Consider the following 19,037-nt stretch of genomic DNA (forward strand, 5'->3'; position numbering starts at 1 on the left):
TACATTTGTTGCACCATGTATAAATCTGGCTCTCTCACTCACTAGGATTGTCACCGGTCTCTGCCTCCATTCATGTTTGTGACATGTTCAGCTGCCACGGCAGGCAAGATAATTTCACATGCATTTCAAGAGAGCCTTGTGGTTTTCTCCTCCCACTCCATCTCATCACCATGTAGCTGTGCCCATACAGTTTCAGAAAGACTCCTGCAGTTGTGCATCCTAAACAGGTGACCATCTGGATTAATAACCTCATAGTTTTCAGGCTGCAAGTTCAATATCAGCCAGAGGCTCAAGCTCAACTCAAGCTTGCATCCTTCTGAGGTTGCTAAAATGAGAACCCAGCTTGTTGGGGGCAATTAACTTACACTTTGTAAACTGCTTAGGGAGTGCTTAAGTGCACTGATAAGTGGTATAGAAATGTACTTGCTTGGGATGTAAATATTTGATTATTTTAAGTTTGCATGTGAGGACGAAATGTTTCTGCAGTAGTCTCCCTACTGCAGGGGAAAATGAATATTTATGTGCACTTCTTACCCTAGTGTTCACATATCCTCATAGTATTTGGGAAATCATTCTGCACAGAAATACACATTGTGTGTGTGTGTGTGCGCGCGTGTGCGTGCGTGCGTGCACATGTGTGAAAAGGAATATTTTCCCTGAAAGCCATATCTTTGTCCAAAAACAGCATTTTTGTATCAAAAATATTTTTTCATGTAAACCCTCTTCCAGAAATCCATGTGATTTCAATACCAAAGAAATTATCTGATTTTCACACCAACACCAGTTTTCATGCAAATATTTTTCCCCAGAACCCTCCATTTTTTTTGATGCAAAAATCATGTTTTTGTCCAAAACCCTCTAATGTAGACCTTTGAAAAGGTTTTTTGGCAGGTTAATAAAGAAGTCTGTTTTTTAAAAGTGCTTTAAAATGTTTTTAAAATGTGCTTTTCACACACACACACACACACACATTTTTACACAAAAAACCAACATATGTACTTCATATATACTTATGTGCAAAGTAATTTCCTTCGGAGAAACAGTGCATAGTCTCACTACTGTGTTATTCTTTTTCACCAGGAGCCCTTTCATAGTTATAGCACTATGATTCTACTTGAACAATAGCTGCCATGGTTCCATCCAGTAGAGTCCTGGGATTTACATTTTAAGGAGGGTTATTTAGAATTCACATCCAGAAAATTCTAGTACCTAACCAGACTGCAATCCCCAGAATTCTATAGGATATAGCCATAGAAATTAAAGTGGAACCTCAGCATACATGTATTGTGTGAAAAGGATCTAAGTTTTTGAAGTGTCATGAAATCCCTTTTTCAACCAGGAATATTCTTTGTATCCTAATGCGTACTAAGAAAGGCCAGCCTGAAAGGCCAGCCTGTGGATGGAGTCAGGGCACAGTGTGCTGATGATGACCCCCTGACTCCGCCCTCAGGGCATCATGATGCCACGGACTGCTCCAGATGGCATGCAGCATCATGATGCACCTCCAGTGCTGCGTTCAAATGACACAGTGCCAAAGGGACACCATACAGTCATGCTGCCTCGTCTCTGGCGCTCTTTAGAAGGTGCACAAAAGAGCTACTTTTTGCGGCTCCTTCCTATTCCCTTGGAAGGCCAGATCAGGGCTACAGCATGAGATTGCCGTGGCCCCAATCTGGCTGAAGAAGGGGCAACTGCATGCCACCCCTTAAGGGCTGTTTGTATAGCCCCAAAGTCAGACAGAGAGCACCACAGAGTAGGAGAACAAACTAAAGGGCTTGGTTTGTGCTTTGTGATATTTACATGTGTTTATTTCTGAAAATAGTGTTAGAGATATAATCTGATTTCAGGTTTCCTCTACTGCATCATGTGATTTATGAATGCGGTATATGTGTGTGTGTGTGTGTGGTTATGTTTTCAAGTTGCTTGTTGACCTATGGTGTCCCCAAGAATTTCCTATGGTTTTCTTAGCCAAAGTATACTTGGATATGGTTTTGCCAGTTTCCTCTTGCTTAAAGAACCTGGAACTCATTGGCAACGTTCCTCCAAGAACTAACCCAAAACAATCCTGCTAAGCTTCCAAGGTCAAACAGGATCTGGTGCCTTTAGGATATGTAGGCCCTAAAGATAAGGTCTACTTTTATTATGCTAGAGCTCAGACTGTTTTTTGCTCCTTATATCATCAGTCAGAGTGGTAGTATAGCATCAGTGCACTGAAACAGTGACCCTGGAGAGTGTTTTGAGGGATTGGTGTATGTGTGTGTGGGGTATGCGGGTTTTTTTTAAAATGAATATATATGAATTAACAGAAGTCTCTGTGTAAAGAGTAAAGAGTGTTAGGACTTTCTCCCCTTCCATGCTTTATCTAATATCAACGTCTTTATTAATGACTTGGATGAAGGACTAGAGGGTATGCTTATACAATTTGCAGATGACATCAAAATAGGAGGAGTAGCTAATACCCCAGAGGACAGGATCAAAATTCAAAATGACCTCAATATATTAGAAAGCAGGGCCAAAAGTAACAAAATGAATTTCAACAGAGAGAAATGTAAAGTACTACACCTAGGATGAAAAAATGAAACACACAGATATAGCATGAGGAAGAACTGGCTTGAAAACAGTATATTTGAAAGGGATCTAGGAGTTCCAATAGAACACAAGCTGAACATGAGTCAACAGTGTAATGCTGCACCTAAGAAAGCCAACGGGATTCTAGGCTGCATCAATAGAGGTATAGTGTCTAGATTGAGGGAAGTATTAGTACCACTCTATTCTGCTGTGGTCAGACCTCATCTAGACTACTGCATCAAGTTCTGGGCAACACAATTCAAAAAAGATATTGAGAAGCTGGAGCATGTCCAAAGGAGGGCGACCAAAATGGTGAAGGGGTTGGAAACCATGTCCTATTAGGAGAGACACAAGGAGCTGGGTATGTTTAGTCTGGAGGAGAAAAGGTTAACAAGTGATATGATATCCCTGTTTAAATATTTGAAGGGATGTCATATTGTGGATGGAGCAAGCTTGTTTTCTGCTGCTCCAGAGAAAAGGATCTGGAGCAATGGATTCAAAATAGAGGAAAAGAGATTCCACCTCAACGTTAGGAAGAACCTCCTGACAGTAAGAGCTGTTTGACCGTGGAACACACTCCCTCAGAGTGTGGTGGAGTCTCCTTCACTGGAGGTTTTTAAAGAGGCTGGATTGCCATCTGTTGGAGGTGCTTTGATTCTGTGTTCCTGAATGGCAAGGGGTTGGACATGATGACCCTTGAGGTCTCTTCCAACTCTATGATTTTATGATTCTATAACAGTAAATATATGAAAATAAAAACACTAATGGAAAGTACCAAAGTATTTAATTTCCACCATTCCCCGCTTCTAATTCTTCCCCCAGTTCTTTCTCCCAACCTCTGATAGTGAGCTCCTTCTTTCCTTCCTTCTATTCCTCTCCCACTCCAAATCTTTTCCCCAACCTTAGATCTTCCAGACCCAGTAATGAGGGAGAAGTCACCGCACCACACTTGTCAGGCTGAAAAGCGTGGAGACACTCCTGTTATAGTTTTGCCCAATTTTCCATTCTCAAAGAAAGCTATTAATAAAATAATATGGTTACATTTTCAAAGGGTGCTATTATGCTTTCCAGGGAGTAAGATCCATTGAACTCAGTGGGATGTCCTTCTAAGACCTTGTCTGCATTGGTCAAGATACTCCAGGGACAGCTCAGAGTATCCTATCTCCACAGGCACCCCTTCTCCCTCATTACCTTGGCTTCTGCCTCCCTGCTGTGGTGGCTGTCTGCACGGGTGTCCAACTAGGCCACCTGGCACATTCACTGCCGCCATTGGTCACTCACTTCTATGATCAGAATGAGGTGCCCAGTAATGGTCCCCATGCTGGCATTTTGTTCTGACCTCAGAATGGGTGAGCAGTGATAGTGGCGGATGTGCTGGATATCCTAGCAGAGCACCTGTGCAGACAGCTGCCATGGCACAGGTATGAAGGGCTTTGGATCTTCCTGGAAAAGCTGGAGCAAGAAGCAAGGTTTTTTTTTTTCTGTGTTGTAAGTGTTTTATGCCAGGTTCTGGTATAGGATGTGCTGGACATGGTCTAGACTGCCTGCACCAGAACCAGGATTTGGACTGTGCATCATCCAAACAGGATGATGCCAGCATGGGGGTTGGGAGATGGGTTGGCCTGTGCAGACAAGGCCCAGGTTAATAGGGTTGCACTCCAAATGGGCTACTCTGCAAAATCATAAACACATAAAGTAAGTGGCAAAATTTTAAGCAGAGGCTAAATGGAGCTGCATAAGGAAAAAGTTGGTTGCCTCATGACGGCCACTGTTGCTTTGCTAGTGTGGAGCTCAAAGAGAATTGTTTTTTTGTGAAAATAATGTGGAGAGGGAAAGAGACATGTATGCTGCCTTGAGTGTCTTTTCAGTTATATTTCTCAATATGATTTACTGTATATACTCATGTATAAGTCTTGGAATTTTAGTAAAAAAATGATCCAAAAAACCAGAGTCGACTCATCCACAGGTCAATGTAAGTACTGTATTTTAACTCTTATTAAAAAAGGAGCCATCCCCTGGTGAAAGATAAGAATATAATCTGCCCTAGAAGCACTCTCTCACCCATCCAGCCTTTAGTATGAAAACAGTTACACGTGCTGGAATTTTGCAAGTCTTTTGGCATTATTTTCTTTGCCTTCTTTTTTTCGATTCTTTGTTACATGCCCCTAAGTTTTACCCTTGACTTATTCATGGGTCATATAAAAATTCATAATTTTGTTTCCAAAACCTACCCTTGACTTATACATGAGATCAACCTATAGCTGAGTATATATGGTAGCTTCCAGTGTTGTTGGTTGTGAAGTAAAAATTGATGGATGATTGTGGAAGAAAAAATTATCAGAGAATACAACTGAAAGCATCTGTGCATGACAAAATGTTATTGCTGTTATAAATATCATCACAGCCACCCACCAGCAATGAACATGGCCTGTTGACATGGTCTACCTCTCACCATTAATCCCCACAACCACCTTGTGAAGTAAGTTTGTTGAGTGAGTGACCCAAAATAACTTGCTAAGTTTCAAGAACTCTGGAGATTATCAGACAGGGGGAAATAGTGTGTGTGGTGTGTGTGTGTGGAGGCATACTCCTGGCAAAGTAGTGCAATTGTGCTGAAGATTTTCAGACAACGTCACACTTATCCAGGACTTAACCCATGAAGAACCAGCAATGCTCCAGCAACAAACCATTCATGGGACTTCCACATGAATGTTTCTTGCTGGAGCGGTGTTGGTTCTTCATGGGTTAAGGCCTGGATAAGCGCAATGTGTCTGAAAATCATCAGTACGATCGCACTACTTTGCCAGGAGTATGCCTTTTACTCTCAGCTTTTCCTCCCATCTGATAATCTCCTTTGTGCTCCTGGTCTGGAATTCTAATCACTATGCTACATTGGCTGTCTCTGATAAAATGTGCATATGATATATATTGATTTAATACCCAGATAGGAGGAATTCTACCTAACCTTCTGGGATTTAGCTATCTGGAGACAGGGTTACTTTGACTTGTTCTTCTGTAGTGCACGCTCCTTAGTCATATTTCTGAAACTGGTCCCCAACAAACGTAACTCCTTTTATGTGCAGGAAGATTCTCCACACTTTCTGGATAGAGCCTTGAAGGGGCTTTTGTTATACTGTGACATCTATACTCTGCAGTTTTGTAGCTTCTTAAGGTCTTGAGGCAATAAGTGACAAGGATGTGTCAGTGGAAACATTTGATTTCCATATCTATGCTTTTCAATCTTTGCAAAAGCTGATTTGTTTCCTAGCCATTCTACTTTCATTCTACTTATTTCCTAATAAGATCTCTGGATATTGTTACGGAATATACACCCAGAATGTTGACTCAGTTCACCCAAAACCAGATTTACAAAGTCTTGTTCTTCTTTTATTCTTAGGTGAAGGCCTTAGGATGCAGATATTTTACCTCAGAGCAGTGTTTTCTTTCCCCCCCCCCCCCCGACAAAAAAAAATCATACAAAGTGTTTTTGGTTCTTGCCACTGCATATCATTACCCTATCAACAAATATCCCTGTGTTGACAAATTGACCACATATATTCCAGCTGACAAACTCTGGAAAGTACAAATTGAAGGATATATCCTCAATAATAATAATAATAATAATAATAATAATTTTTATTTTTACCCCGCCTTTCCAAATGCATGATCATACTGGCAAAGACTTTTGTAATATGGAAAACATTTTTACCTTTTCTTCTAAACTCCCAAAAGGTAATGTAGAATGAAACCTATAGGAGAACATTATGTTCACTTGTCCATTGACAAGAAAGAGAAACTGGAAGCATGGACTCATAGATAATAGGGGGCTTTCAGTTTGGTTGAAACGAAGGAAATGATCTGTGGCATGCTTCCTTCAGCCTTGAGCCCAGTGGGAGGTCAAAACAGACATCAGGTATGCTCACCCTTCCACTGTGTGCAGTGTGTAGGATGAGATGAAGTACAGATCTCCAAGTCCCTTTTCCTGGCAGCTCCATAAAGGTGCCAGACAAGAGGAGTCTTTGTTCATGTTAGACCAGGATTTTGGCACAGAGTTGCTGCCTGGTTGCTTTGCCTACTGCTTGCAAGGAGTTGCTAGGCAAGAACAGAACCTTCCTGGCAACAGCCAATCCTTTAAGTCAGAGGTTTGCTGCTGGATCTAGTTTAGGCTCATTGCTTTGTTTTTTCTAGAATCCAAGGGTATGTTAGCCAGAACCAGATGCAAAAAACATAGACAGATAATTAAAGCACAAAGTACCTCTGAGCATGTTCTAATCCTGACTATGGGCCTGAACAGACAGGCCAAAATAAAGCTGCTTGAGATCACTTTGGAAGTATGCTGTTTAAATGACACACACATCTTAAGAGTCCAGAAGCTGCATGAAAACTGTGCTCCAGTCCTTAGGACTGGAGCGTGGCTTTGATGCAACTTCTGGTCTCTTAGGACGCATGCAGCATTTAAATAGCATACCTCCAAAGTGACCTGAAGCAGTTTAATTCTGGACTGTCTGTTCAGGCCCTATTATTTATTATATGAACTGTGCTGAAATAATCATTCAAAATGGACCAATCAGTCCATAAATACATACATCAATAATAAAATACATATAAAACACATCAATAAAAGTAGGACAATTAATCTTAAAGACTCACTCAACATTAAATGGCAATGCAATAGAGTTATATAATGGGTCGGGCAAGATGTCTCTTACACAAGGTCAGGTGGTTAAGCTCACCGGAAGAGATCCGTTTTGAGTGCCCTCTTCAATGCTTCCAAGATGGATTTCTTCTGGAAGACCATTCCACAGTTTTGGAGCAGCAACTCTGGGAAGTTGATATAAGCCTAGTTGATTGGTGTTCTAACATGTTCTTCCCAGTTATTCTGAGAGTGATGAGCGGATTGTCTAGAGAGAGGCATTGCCGCAAGTAACTCGGGCCCAAGCCATGTAGGGCTTTAAAGGTAATAACCAACACCTTGTATTGGGTGTGTTGGTTCCTTGCAGTTGTTCAATGAGAAAAAACCTAATGTCAGTCTACTGAAAATGACAGGGAGGACAGGTGCAGTCTCTGAAAAGGTTTCAGACACTGATATGTGTCACGTATCTCTAAACTTAAGACCACTACAGAATAAACCACAGAACAAACCTCTCCTTTTTGTAACAGCTTGGAATAAGGAAATAAAGTAAAACAAATCAGAAAAGTATTTAGCTTATTCTAAACTAACTAAAGGAAAACTGGATACTGCTGGAGTCTTCTTCACCTATCTGTGGGTTTCTCTGTTCCCCCTGCCAAATTATTTAAAAAGCAGTCACATCTGCCTTCTCTCTTTTCGAACCCTGTCATGCTAAACCCATGCCCAAAGTTGCGGCAAAACAAGCAATATAACAAGGCTAAAATACCAATATTACTAACAAGGTTAGTGTATATTTTAATACTCCTTTCATCATGCAACAGAGTGAATGTTAGGGGGTAAGGTTAATGAAATGGAGTCAGCTAATCTACTTCTCAACTATTGAGTTGGTATGCAAATTAAAACACTATCTTTACATTTCTAGCTGCCCTTAAAGACTCATTGAATTAGTTTTGGTGTGTTAAAAAAGTCAGTTGTATGAAGAGGAGGAGGAGGAAGAGGAAGGTGGCCCCTGGAAGTGAATAGATTTTGCTTTGCTTCTGCTTCAAGCAAGATAGCATAATATCGGCAAGCAAGATACCACCCACAATCTGGACACTATACACAGAGGGAGGAAATGTCTTCCACATCATCTTACCACCTGATATCATTTTTCCAACTAAAGCTCATAGAATCATAGAGCTGGAAGAGACCTCAAGGACCATCCAATCCAACCCCCTGCAGAATTCACTTGAACCTCAGTGGAATGAATGATGCAAAGGAACAAGCAATCTAAAGCCCCCTTTTCATTCCTTCTATTAAGAAAGCTGTCGACTTCAAGACAGTAGTGGAAAATTTCCAGCCCATCTTATGATCCAGCTCAGTCTAGCACATGTCTCCTTTCTGGATCCTTCCCTGTCCATGTTCCTTTCTGTGTTCCTCCCCCTTCCTCTTGTACCTTGCCTTTATGCATGAAAACTCTGGCTTAAAAACTGTCATTTGCAGTCATCAATGTGAGGTGCCTTCCAAGACAGCATTCTGGCAGGTTACAGGCTTTGAACATTCCCACAACACTCACGTTCCTCTCTTCACCCCTGCGCCTCCTCAGCCTGACCCCACTCCACCTAGTGTCCACCCTGATTGTTGGAGGTGCTCTTCTCTGCAGAATCATTGCCATGCCCATCTTATCATGTTCACTGCCACTTAATTTAAACTGTTCCCAAATGTGAAATCGAAGGCTTTCATGGCCGGCATCCATAGTTTTTTGTGGGTTTTCGGGCTATGTGGCCATGTTCTAGAAGAGTTTATTCTTGATGTTTTGCCAGCTTCTGTGGCTGGCATCTTCAGAGAATGTTGGCATTCTCTGAAGATGCCAGCCACAGATGCTGGTGAAATGTCAGGAATAAACTCTTCGAGAACATGCCCACATAGCCCAAAACCCCCACAAAAAACTATCTTCCTAAGTGCTTTGGCAAGACAATGTGATCTAGAGCCACTAGACAACCCTGAAAGTGCTCGAAAACCTCATGAAATGCTGGAGAAGCTCCAGAAGTGTTTGGTAAGCATTAGAGGCCATTTGGAATACTCAGATCTCATTGCCCGCCTCCTCAGAGTTTAAAATCCCTAGTGAGCGTTCATAATGTTATAAGACAAAATTGACTGAATTTAAGGAAAACCCAACAAAAATTGTAGTAAAGATCTTATGAGCCATGGACAGAAAGAAGGGAACTTCTTGTTTATCACAAAATGAAAGTAATCATGAAAACGTAGTGGCTATTATGTCCATGGGGCAGTGAATTTCCTATGGGTTTTACTCTGAATGATGTAAAAATTGTATTTTCTTATCCCTTTCAAGTTCAGAACTCAGAACAAATTGACCATGTAAATGACATGGGAGTTACCATTGTGCACTGTATGTGTATGTAAAATGCATTCTCTCTCTCCCTCTCTCTTATGAATAGTATAAGTACATGTATGTTTTCTGTGTGTTACTGTGCACTTGTATGTATGTGAGTATGAGAAGGTATGTTCCTGCCCACTTCTACTTCTGGCCCCACTCACTGATAGTATGCAGGCCCAGATGGTTTAGCCATAGGGGAATATAGCACAAGCTTTTTTTAAAATAAACAACCAACCAAAACAATCCCTTCTGCCTTGGATTAGAATAATACTCCTGCATCATCCCCTTAGTATCCTCTGGTAGTAATACTAACTTTGATGATTTCAGTATGTTCAATGATTTTCACTTCACTTCAGTCAGCCAACCACCATTCAGTTTGTATCCCTCTCCACCTGAAAGGCTATGAGTGAATTTAAAATGTCTATCGTAAGAAGGAGAAAGGGATGATTTCAATGGCCATCTCTCCACAATTTCTCTTCCTTTGACTAGTGAATTTCTTCACCTTGCCACTGTGGCAGCCTTTGTGGTATTGCTTCATAGAAGGTAAAGGAAACAGGCTCCCAACAGCAGCTTATTTTTAGACTAGGGGCTGTGGACAGAATAGTCTTTCCATACTGTTGTTGGAAAGGAGAGGAATGACCTAAATTTTGTATGTGTAGCTGAGATGAAAACCCACTTTGAAGTAAAATCTTTCTTCTCTCACACTGAATCTAGTCCCATTATTTCTTTCTTCCCCACAGTTACATCTCACAGCAATGCTTTCTAGGCTCTGTGGTTTGGTTGTGAAGTTTGAGTATGGAAAGCTCATGCCTTAGAATTTTTAAAAAGTCATTTCGTTTTTCAGATGTTTTTCAGCTGTGCCTGGAAAAATATTTTCCTATTTTATTATATTGGTTTCTCTGTCTCTCTCGCTTGACTGGATCTGTTCTTATAGTAGCATTATTACATTGTGAAATCCAGTTATTCATGCTGTTTTCTGAAGTCATCCCACCCACTTCATGATCTTTGTGAATGATGATGTGGATAATTCAGGAGCATACCTTGGAGAGTGTACATTTTGTACTACAATCCTCATGCCAACATGGGTGATTTGTAATCCAAAACAACTTTTTTCCAGTTCTGCTGAGAAGATATTTTTTCACTCCCAGTTGATCATTTGTTTTCATTAGTGCCACTGTCCATAGACTACTGGATTGTGCAGCAACATCATGGCATCCTGTGTATGGGTCAGCTGTTTGAGCTCCTGTGTATTTAATCCAGGAAAGACCCAGAAGATTCAGGAGAAGGAAATGGTATCAAGAGCAACAATAGCTAGTGGGAACCAAGACACGCACTGAAAAATAGAGAATGTTATCACAATCAGTGCACTTTTAAAGGAAATACTGACACCCCCTCCCTTCCAGATGAGTGTTGACCTGAAAAATTTGAAAGGCGAATATTTGGCACACAGCTACAGTACCTTAGTTAATCTTGATTTTTTAACAGAGATGGCCAAAAGAGAGCATTTCTGTCAGGGAATTCTCTTCCCTTTTAGTTGGCCAGACGTCCTGCAGAACTCTGCTTGAGATCTGAAAAATTTTCAGTGATACCATATGGTACCTCAGCTGTTTGATGACACAACCATTTAATGCAACTTTATGCATTTATTACAGACATCCTGTCTTAGTAGCACTTTTTATAAGTCTGGTGTGTCTTGGTCATTTATTGGGTGGGGTAAATTCCTGTTTAAATTCTAGTCTAAGACAGGATATATGAAGAGATATATAAAAAAAGTTTTATGATAACCTATTGATTTGTAGTCAGCCGTTTTGTTAACTTTCTCAGACAACTACGCCCACTTAAAGACTGAATGTTGATCCCTTCCCTATGTCTCCATATCTTCCTTTCCCCTTACCTATTCTTAATGTTATTGTTGTAATGTCTGTTATCAAATATGAAAGATATTATTCTGAATAACAGAACATTTTATAATAATGATAATGATACCAAAGAGAGAAAAGGCCAGTCATAAAGTTCTGGAGCTGGCTAACAGAAGGACTCTTGAAGCTTTGGAGCAGCAGCTGCTGCTTTGAAACTAAGGGGCTATACAAATGGGCAACATGGAGCCGCCCCTTTGTGCCCCACATTCGGGCCGTGGCAACCGCATGCCACAGCCTCCAGAGGACACAAAAAAGCAGCTTCTTTCCAGCATCCTGGAAGGGGTATCATAGGTGCGCCAGTGCACCATGATTATGTCCCTTTTGCACTGTGCCATTTGGGTGCTGCGCCACAGAGGCATCATCATGGAGCATGCAGTGTAAATGGGTGCACACCAAAATGGCACCATGGGGGTGGGTTCAGAGTGTCAAGCGGGTGGATGCTACACCTTGACTCTGCCAACAGGCTGCCACAAAGTGCCAGTCTGTATCCCCCTTAAGGCTGTTTTGGGATGGAGCTGCCTGCCTATTCACTTGTCTCTTCAGCTTTCATGTGTATATAAGGAGAACAGATAGCTCACCCCCGCAAAAAAAAAAAAGGAGTCACAAAAAGCTCCAGGGCCCTGTTAACCAAAGGAAACACAGTTAAGTTCTAAAAGTCCAGCTTTCTATCACATGGAAGAAGGAATTTAGATGAAACATAGCAGATACAGTACTATACTTCTTTTCTTTTCTTATCTTTTCTTGAAAGGAAGAATATTCTTCCTACTTATTCCTTCCAACTAGGTTTGGGAAAGATGTAGAACATTGCTGGTATTAGAAATACATTCCATCCATCCATCCATCCATCCAGTATTTGTTTTGTTTTGATCCCTCGATCAACCAAGTGCTGCCACTGGAATTGACTGAGCTGTCATTTCATCACACTGAGACGCAGAACTATTTTGGCTTTATACAGAGCAATCATACCATTTACTATTGGTAGCGAGGTTCGTATGGAAGTCTCATATCATTCTGCAATTGATTCCTCATAGCCAGTCAGCAGTCAATGGCTTGATTTTAGAAAAGGTGTTGACAGTATAGACTTAAGTGAAATAGTCATTGAATCTCCTAAAGTACATTTTGAAGGGAATATCATTCTTCAGCCAAAACATTTATTCTAAAACAGTTTTAATATGACTAGTTGAATGTCTTAATAGGTTTCAAACATCCCTATGATCACTGGGTTTTATCTAAGGAGAAACCAAAATCACATTTGATGGCTCCTTTCCAGAAAAATATCTCAGGAATTCAAGGGAAGTAAAAGTTTTGATAAGACCAATAATGTTTCTTTAGAGCCCTATATATATGGAATGCATGAACAGATTAAGATTTCTTAAAAGAAATTCCAGAATTTTCAACTATTTTCTGTCTTCCAAGAGGCCATAAATATGTTCAAAATTCTTTATTTTAGAAATTTAGAATTAAAAACAAAAACTACTGAATGTACTCATGTACAGGTCTAGAAATTTTAGTCATAAAATTGACTAGAAAACCTGGGTCGACTTATCCATGGGTCAATGTAAGTACTGTACTTTAATTTAAATATGTAAAAAAGTACCATCATCTTCTGTGAGTAGAATGGTGGAAAAACTGGAGCGTAGTCATCCTGGGACCACCTAAAAGAAGCATGATTCCCCTCTATTCTCTCACCTACCCAGCCTTTAGGGTTAACCCAAACAGTCATGCCTGGTGGAATTTTGTAAGTTCCATGGAATCAATTTCCTTTACATCCTTTGCTACATGGCCCTAAGTTTTACTCTTGACTTATCTACAGGTCTTATCAAAATTTATAAGTCAAATTTGCCATTGACTTATACATGAGGTCGACTTATAATCGAGTATATACAGTAGATAGCCACTAATTTTAAGGATCTATCCAGCCAACATTCTCTGAATATGCTAGCCACAGATGCTAGCAAAACATTAGAAATAAACTCTTCAAGAACATGGCCACATAGCCCGAAAAACCCACAAAAAACCCTACAAATTAGAAATGTCTGCAGTTTTGTCTGTATTTACAAGCTCCAGATAAAGAAATAAGCTCAAGATTATTTTTTAATAATCAACAATATTGGGTTCAAATTTGGAGGATAGCACCAAAATAATAATAATAATAATAATAATAATAATAATAATAATACCTAATTGATTAGGCAGTACAGAGTACTTTTGAATCTGGATGTGATCTCACTTAAAAGTCAGAATAAAAAGTTAATAAAATACCCACATCTGTATATTGTATCGTCTACTTTTTATTATGTAGACAAATCAAACAATTTGCCAATTGGGAACCCTATGTCTTTTATATACATTATATGATCTATTAACTCTCACATATGAGGATGGGACATGTTAGTTTCCCAAAGTCACATTTTTTAAAAAACACACACAGAGAACTAGCCCTGTAATGTAGGTGTTTACCTACACACCTGTAAACCATATCTTCAGGGGCACTTCACATTACACAAACATAGTATTATATTCAACTTCAGCTGCCAATCCATTGGAGTCCTGGGCATTGTAATTTAGGGAGGTACTAGAGTTCTGTGCTGAAAATTCTCAGTCCCTCTCCCTAAAACTGCCAATCCCCAAATTCCTTGTGATGTTACCATAGCAGTTAAAGTGTAATATATAATCATGTAGTATGAATGGGCTCTAGGTTTCAGTCATTTCCCTTCTACAGGTGTACATGAAAAATGACTAGAGCAGAAAATGTTGTAAAATTCTGTGATTTTTACCTTTGAGTATTTTTTGTCTCATGTAACATGTTAGGATGGGAAATGACCAAAGGTAGGCTTTTTTAAGGAAAACCATGATGCAACAGATCATGACAGATATTTTTTACTTGTCAATACATTGGTTCCATAAGGATGAAAGAGGACTTTCCTCAGTTCACTGAAAAGAAAATTCCTTTTCCACAAGGGTTAGTGAAGTATTGCCAAAGAGAAGCATTAGAGTGAAACTGCAATATACAGTTGGCCTTTCTTATACACGGATTTCCTATACACAGATTCAAGCATCCACAGTTTGAAAATGTTCAAAGAAGGTATAAATTTCAAATATCAAACCTTGATTTTCCATTGTTTTGTAAGGGACACCATTTTGCAATGTCATTATATTTAATGGGACTTGAGCATATACAAATTTTGTTAGACACAGAACCAAACTCCAGCATATAACAAAGGTCCACTGTATAACATCCAGTTCAATGTTTTTCTCTTTCTTAATATGCATTTATTTTATGTACATATATGTATAATTTTATGTGCATATAATTAACTGGTGATGATGATGATTAATATCATTATACATATGAATTGTTATTTGGTGGAATGATTGGTGGATCAAAGAGAATCAAATAGGTAGGAGGAAAAGTTCTACAATAAACATAGACTTCAACAAGTAGGAAGTGATGTGAGCAATAGCTCACCTAAAATTAGTCTCAACAAAGATAAGGAAAAATCCATGTAAAGTAATGTAATGTTGGTATTATGCTTCACAGAGTTGAAGTTATATGAGTCATTGTAATGAACATGGTATGTCTAAAGACATGTTACACTGTGTGACAATAAAGAACTTTTGGACTAACTAGTTAGCAAAGCCAGAAGGATTATAGATCATCAGATAGATTACCAATTTTGAGACAGCTTTCAGTTTTTGAGGTAAATAACAAAGGCTTAGTTCACAAGAAAGTATTGGCATTCATTTGGGTGGCATGTGAATGGAAATAGCTTCCAGTGTGAAGTCAACCAGCCAGTTGGAAGACAGCCAGTTGGAAATAGCCAATTAGAACTCAATGCTGACTTTCTTTCAGGGCAGTGAAAACTGAAACAGCAATTGGAAGTCATTCAAAAACCTTTATATTACAAAATGGTATTGGAAACTGGCTTTAATCGTGCAATTAAACAAACCAGTACTGGCTGAAATAAACATGAAATAACTGAGATAGCTTCTATGCTGTTTCATACAAATTTATAGATTGTGTCAAGCAAAAGTGGAGCAGCGTACAGATGCTTTTGACACATACACTGGCCTTTTGAAATCTATGGCTTCCCAATTGCTTCATAGATAAATGCTGAAACAGTTAAAATGCTTTTAAAATGGTTCAATTCCAGATGCTTAATAATTTTCTCTCTGTGTGTTAACTTTTATGTTATCCTGCTTTAAATATGTTCCTTGGTGCAGTTATGCAGACCTAGCAGTATTGTATATTCTGAACTACAGTTCAAAGATAAGTAATAGTATAGTACCAGAAAGGAAGAAATTAGATTTACTGACTAGATCAAGAGCCTTAGCTCATGTCAGAAACAAACTGAGATGCGGCAGTTTCTACTTGTCTCTCTGCATGTCTTCTAAGCACTTTTATTCTCTTCCTGAGGGACATGGTAGTAAAAGCTGGTCTTTTGTTGTGCTGGAAAAATCTCTTTCGAAAAAGGCATGCTTTTACAACCATCTCTCTCTGGATGGAGAATAGAAATTCTACAGTAGCATATGGAGAGGTAAGCAGAAACCCTCTTCTCTTTTGCTGTGTCTTGGTTTGCTTTTGACATGCAATAAGGCTCTATGGAGTTTATCACACTGGGGGATTTTGGCATTAAAGAGAGATTAAAGTACATTTAAAGCATCCCGTAAATGAAGTGAAAATGGCGAGTAATTGTGCAAATGATTATCACGCGCAATTGTGCAAATAAAGCAATATTTGGAAACGCATTGTCGCTGAAATCCCAAAAGTAAAAATATGCACATTGATGTTTCTTTGTGACCATTTTAATGGTGGGTTTTGTGCGACGTTCTGGATAATTGAGAAACCCTCTTTTCCTTAAATTTCATGTAAAATTCCTTATTAAACAACAACAACAATTGGATAGATTTGGCAAGAAAGCCAGATTTTGTTGGTTCCCTTGCGATGCAGCAGAAGGCTTCTCTGTCAGTATCTTTTATGACTGAAACTTATTGATTATATAAACTTTATGTGCAATTAAAGAAAAATAACAAAAACATTTTGTTCCTTCTAGTTTCTTGATTTATTTATTTATTTTTCCTGTAATTTTTTTTACAATGCAGTATTGCAAGAAATATTTGCAACATTGTTTTACTGATAAGCAACCAAAACACAGAGTAATATGAGAAAATTAATCATTCATGCAATATGAAAACTCAGCTGGTGATTCATTGATAAAAGGAAAGAGAGATGAATTTGGACCCAAAGCTCAATGGCTGCAGTTAACAACGCGTTACATCTCATCTGATGGTTTAAATATTTGGTCCAAAGATGGTACAAAAATCATTCAAAAATGTGTTTGTCCCACTCCATTGAATTTTGTTGCACAGAATGTATCAGTGAAGATGGAGCCATTGTAGGAGCCAGACTTTTGGACTATCAAGCAACTTGTGGCTACCACTGATATTTCCCATGACAAGAGTTGAGATAATAGCATGTGTCTGATGAAAATAATCTAGAATCCCATGCTAAAGAACATGGGACACTTTCTGCACTATGTGGATGGTTAGAGAAAAAAGGCAAAAACCTGAGAGATAATATATATTTCTTTTTTTCTTTTGTAAACTATTACATTCAAACTGTATGGAGATAAAATGTGTTTTTTGAGTAAACACAATGCTATCTTGAAGTAAATTCTATGTTTAGAAGTGTATGCTGCAAATATACCCAGTAGTGAGTCAGCTCATGATATCAGCCCCAATCCTTTTCCAGCAGTGGCTTAGCATTCCTTAGCCTGGCTACTGACAAATTTTTTACTTGCCAAGGGACAACTTTCAGCAAATGTCAGTGCTATCTATGCACTACAACCCAAAGCATATTTACTCAGAAGTAATACTGATTTCAATGCAATTTACTCCCTAGGACTGCACCTTTAAGATTTGATGATATGCCTACTAAAAACACCAAACACCCCTCCTGTTCATGCCATTTTGGTTCAAATGATGTTGTTGATGACTTTGGCGCATTACAGACCGCCCCTTTGAGGCGGCCTGTACCCGCCCCTTTCCCCGGGGTATTGGGGCCTCAGCGGTTAGAATGGCAGCCGCTGAGGCCCCGATCCACCGCTTTCCAGGCTGCGGGGAAGCGGCAAAAGGCCGCTTCCCTGCAGCCTGGAAAGGGTTGTCCTTGGGGCTTCAAGCCCCAAGGACAGCCAGCGGCGGCGGAGAGGAGGAGAAAGGGGCCGCTTGGCCCCGTTCTCCCTTGCGTTGCTGGGCGCAGCCGTCTGAATGCTGCGCCCAGTGATGCAAAGCAGCGCCGCAAACCAGGAAAGAGCTCCGAAATGGAGCTCCTTCCTGCTCCGTGCAAAGGGTGCACTAAGCGCCCTCACGCGGAGCGACGACATCACGTCCGCGCCACCCCATATAGAGGCAGCGCGGTCGTGACGTCGTCATGGCAGCCCCCATGTAGATGGGGCGCCGCCATTTTGTACAGACTCAGTCCGTACTAGGGTTAGGGGGATGCGGAAGCACTGCACCTTCCTAACCCTAGTACGGACTGACTCCATACTAAAAGGCCCGTTTGTAACGGGCCTTTGTGCCTTATCCATACACTTTTTAAAACTAGTGATTAAAAATAACATTTAGTGCTGTATTGTTGATTGGCATAAAGTATTTACGTTTCTCTCCTTTGCAAATTACAAATCTGCTATTTTTAATTCATCATCAAACAATCTAAACGGGAAACTGGCAGTCCCAGAGGTCATGAGTGCATCAAACATGATTTTGTTGAGAAATCAAAAATGAATCCCAACACCATTCTATGTCTCAGCATCACCTCTCTATTGACACCCACCTACCTCAGATTTAGCACATTCCAGTTGTATTTGGGGACAACTCTCCTCATTCCTTGCGAATGCGTGGTGGGTGCCAGGATTGGGAAAGCTTCCCAAGACACAGGATAGTGATTCCATTTTTTATGCTGTCACAGATGGCCCAGGTCTGTGGGTGTTGAGGATTATAGGCTTAAAATGCATGGAGGAGGGTTATAACAATTGCACAGAGAAGGAGTTAGGGTGTCCTCTTTTTCACACAGCAAAGATTAAATCCAGCTATCTTACATAAGATGCTTTATTTTTTTTAAATTCATCGCTGTGCATTTTTTTTTATTTCTAACCATAGCCTCAAGGATGATGCCAGCCTTGTTCTGTGATTTGTCCCCTTTTCCTCCTCCAGATGTCCAAATGGATTCTTCGGACAGAGATGTTTGGAGAAACTGCCTTTGCGATTGTACATGCCTGATCCTAAGCAAAGTATGTTTGAAGACAAAAATTGCACCATACTACTTAAAATCTCCCGGGTACAGCGCTGGATTTAGAGTGGCATAGTGAGGGTGTTCTTTTGAGTTAATATCTGGGCTAAGGTTTAGGTAATGCAGGTAAGGGACCAGCCAAAAGCACATCAGGAGAAATCTTGAAAAGGAGCTAATAAGTTGGCATCAGAAAGGACCTCTTTTCAGTCTGTTTGGATATCATGCTATCTTGTTTCTCTCTTTCTGGTTTTCTTT

General features: G+C 39.9%; 1 protein-coding gene across 1 annotated transcript in view; it reads left to right on the plus strand.

Moving 5' to 3' along the window:
• Positions 1–19,037, plus strand: part of NRG2 (neuregulin 2) — a 186,896-nt gene that overhangs the window by 132,803 nt on the left and 35,056 nt on the right. The gene's annotated exons all lie outside the window — the stretch shown is intronic.

The sequence above is a fragment of the Sceloporus undulatus genome, chromosome 4 (assembly GCF_019175285.1).
Source record: "Sceloporus undulatus isolate JIND9_A2432 ecotype Alabama chromosome 4, SceUnd_v1.1, whole genome shotgun sequence".
NCBI classification, from domain to species: domain Eukaryota; kingdom Metazoa; phylum Chordata; class Lepidosauria; order Squamata; family Phrynosomatidae; genus Sceloporus; species Sceloporus undulatus.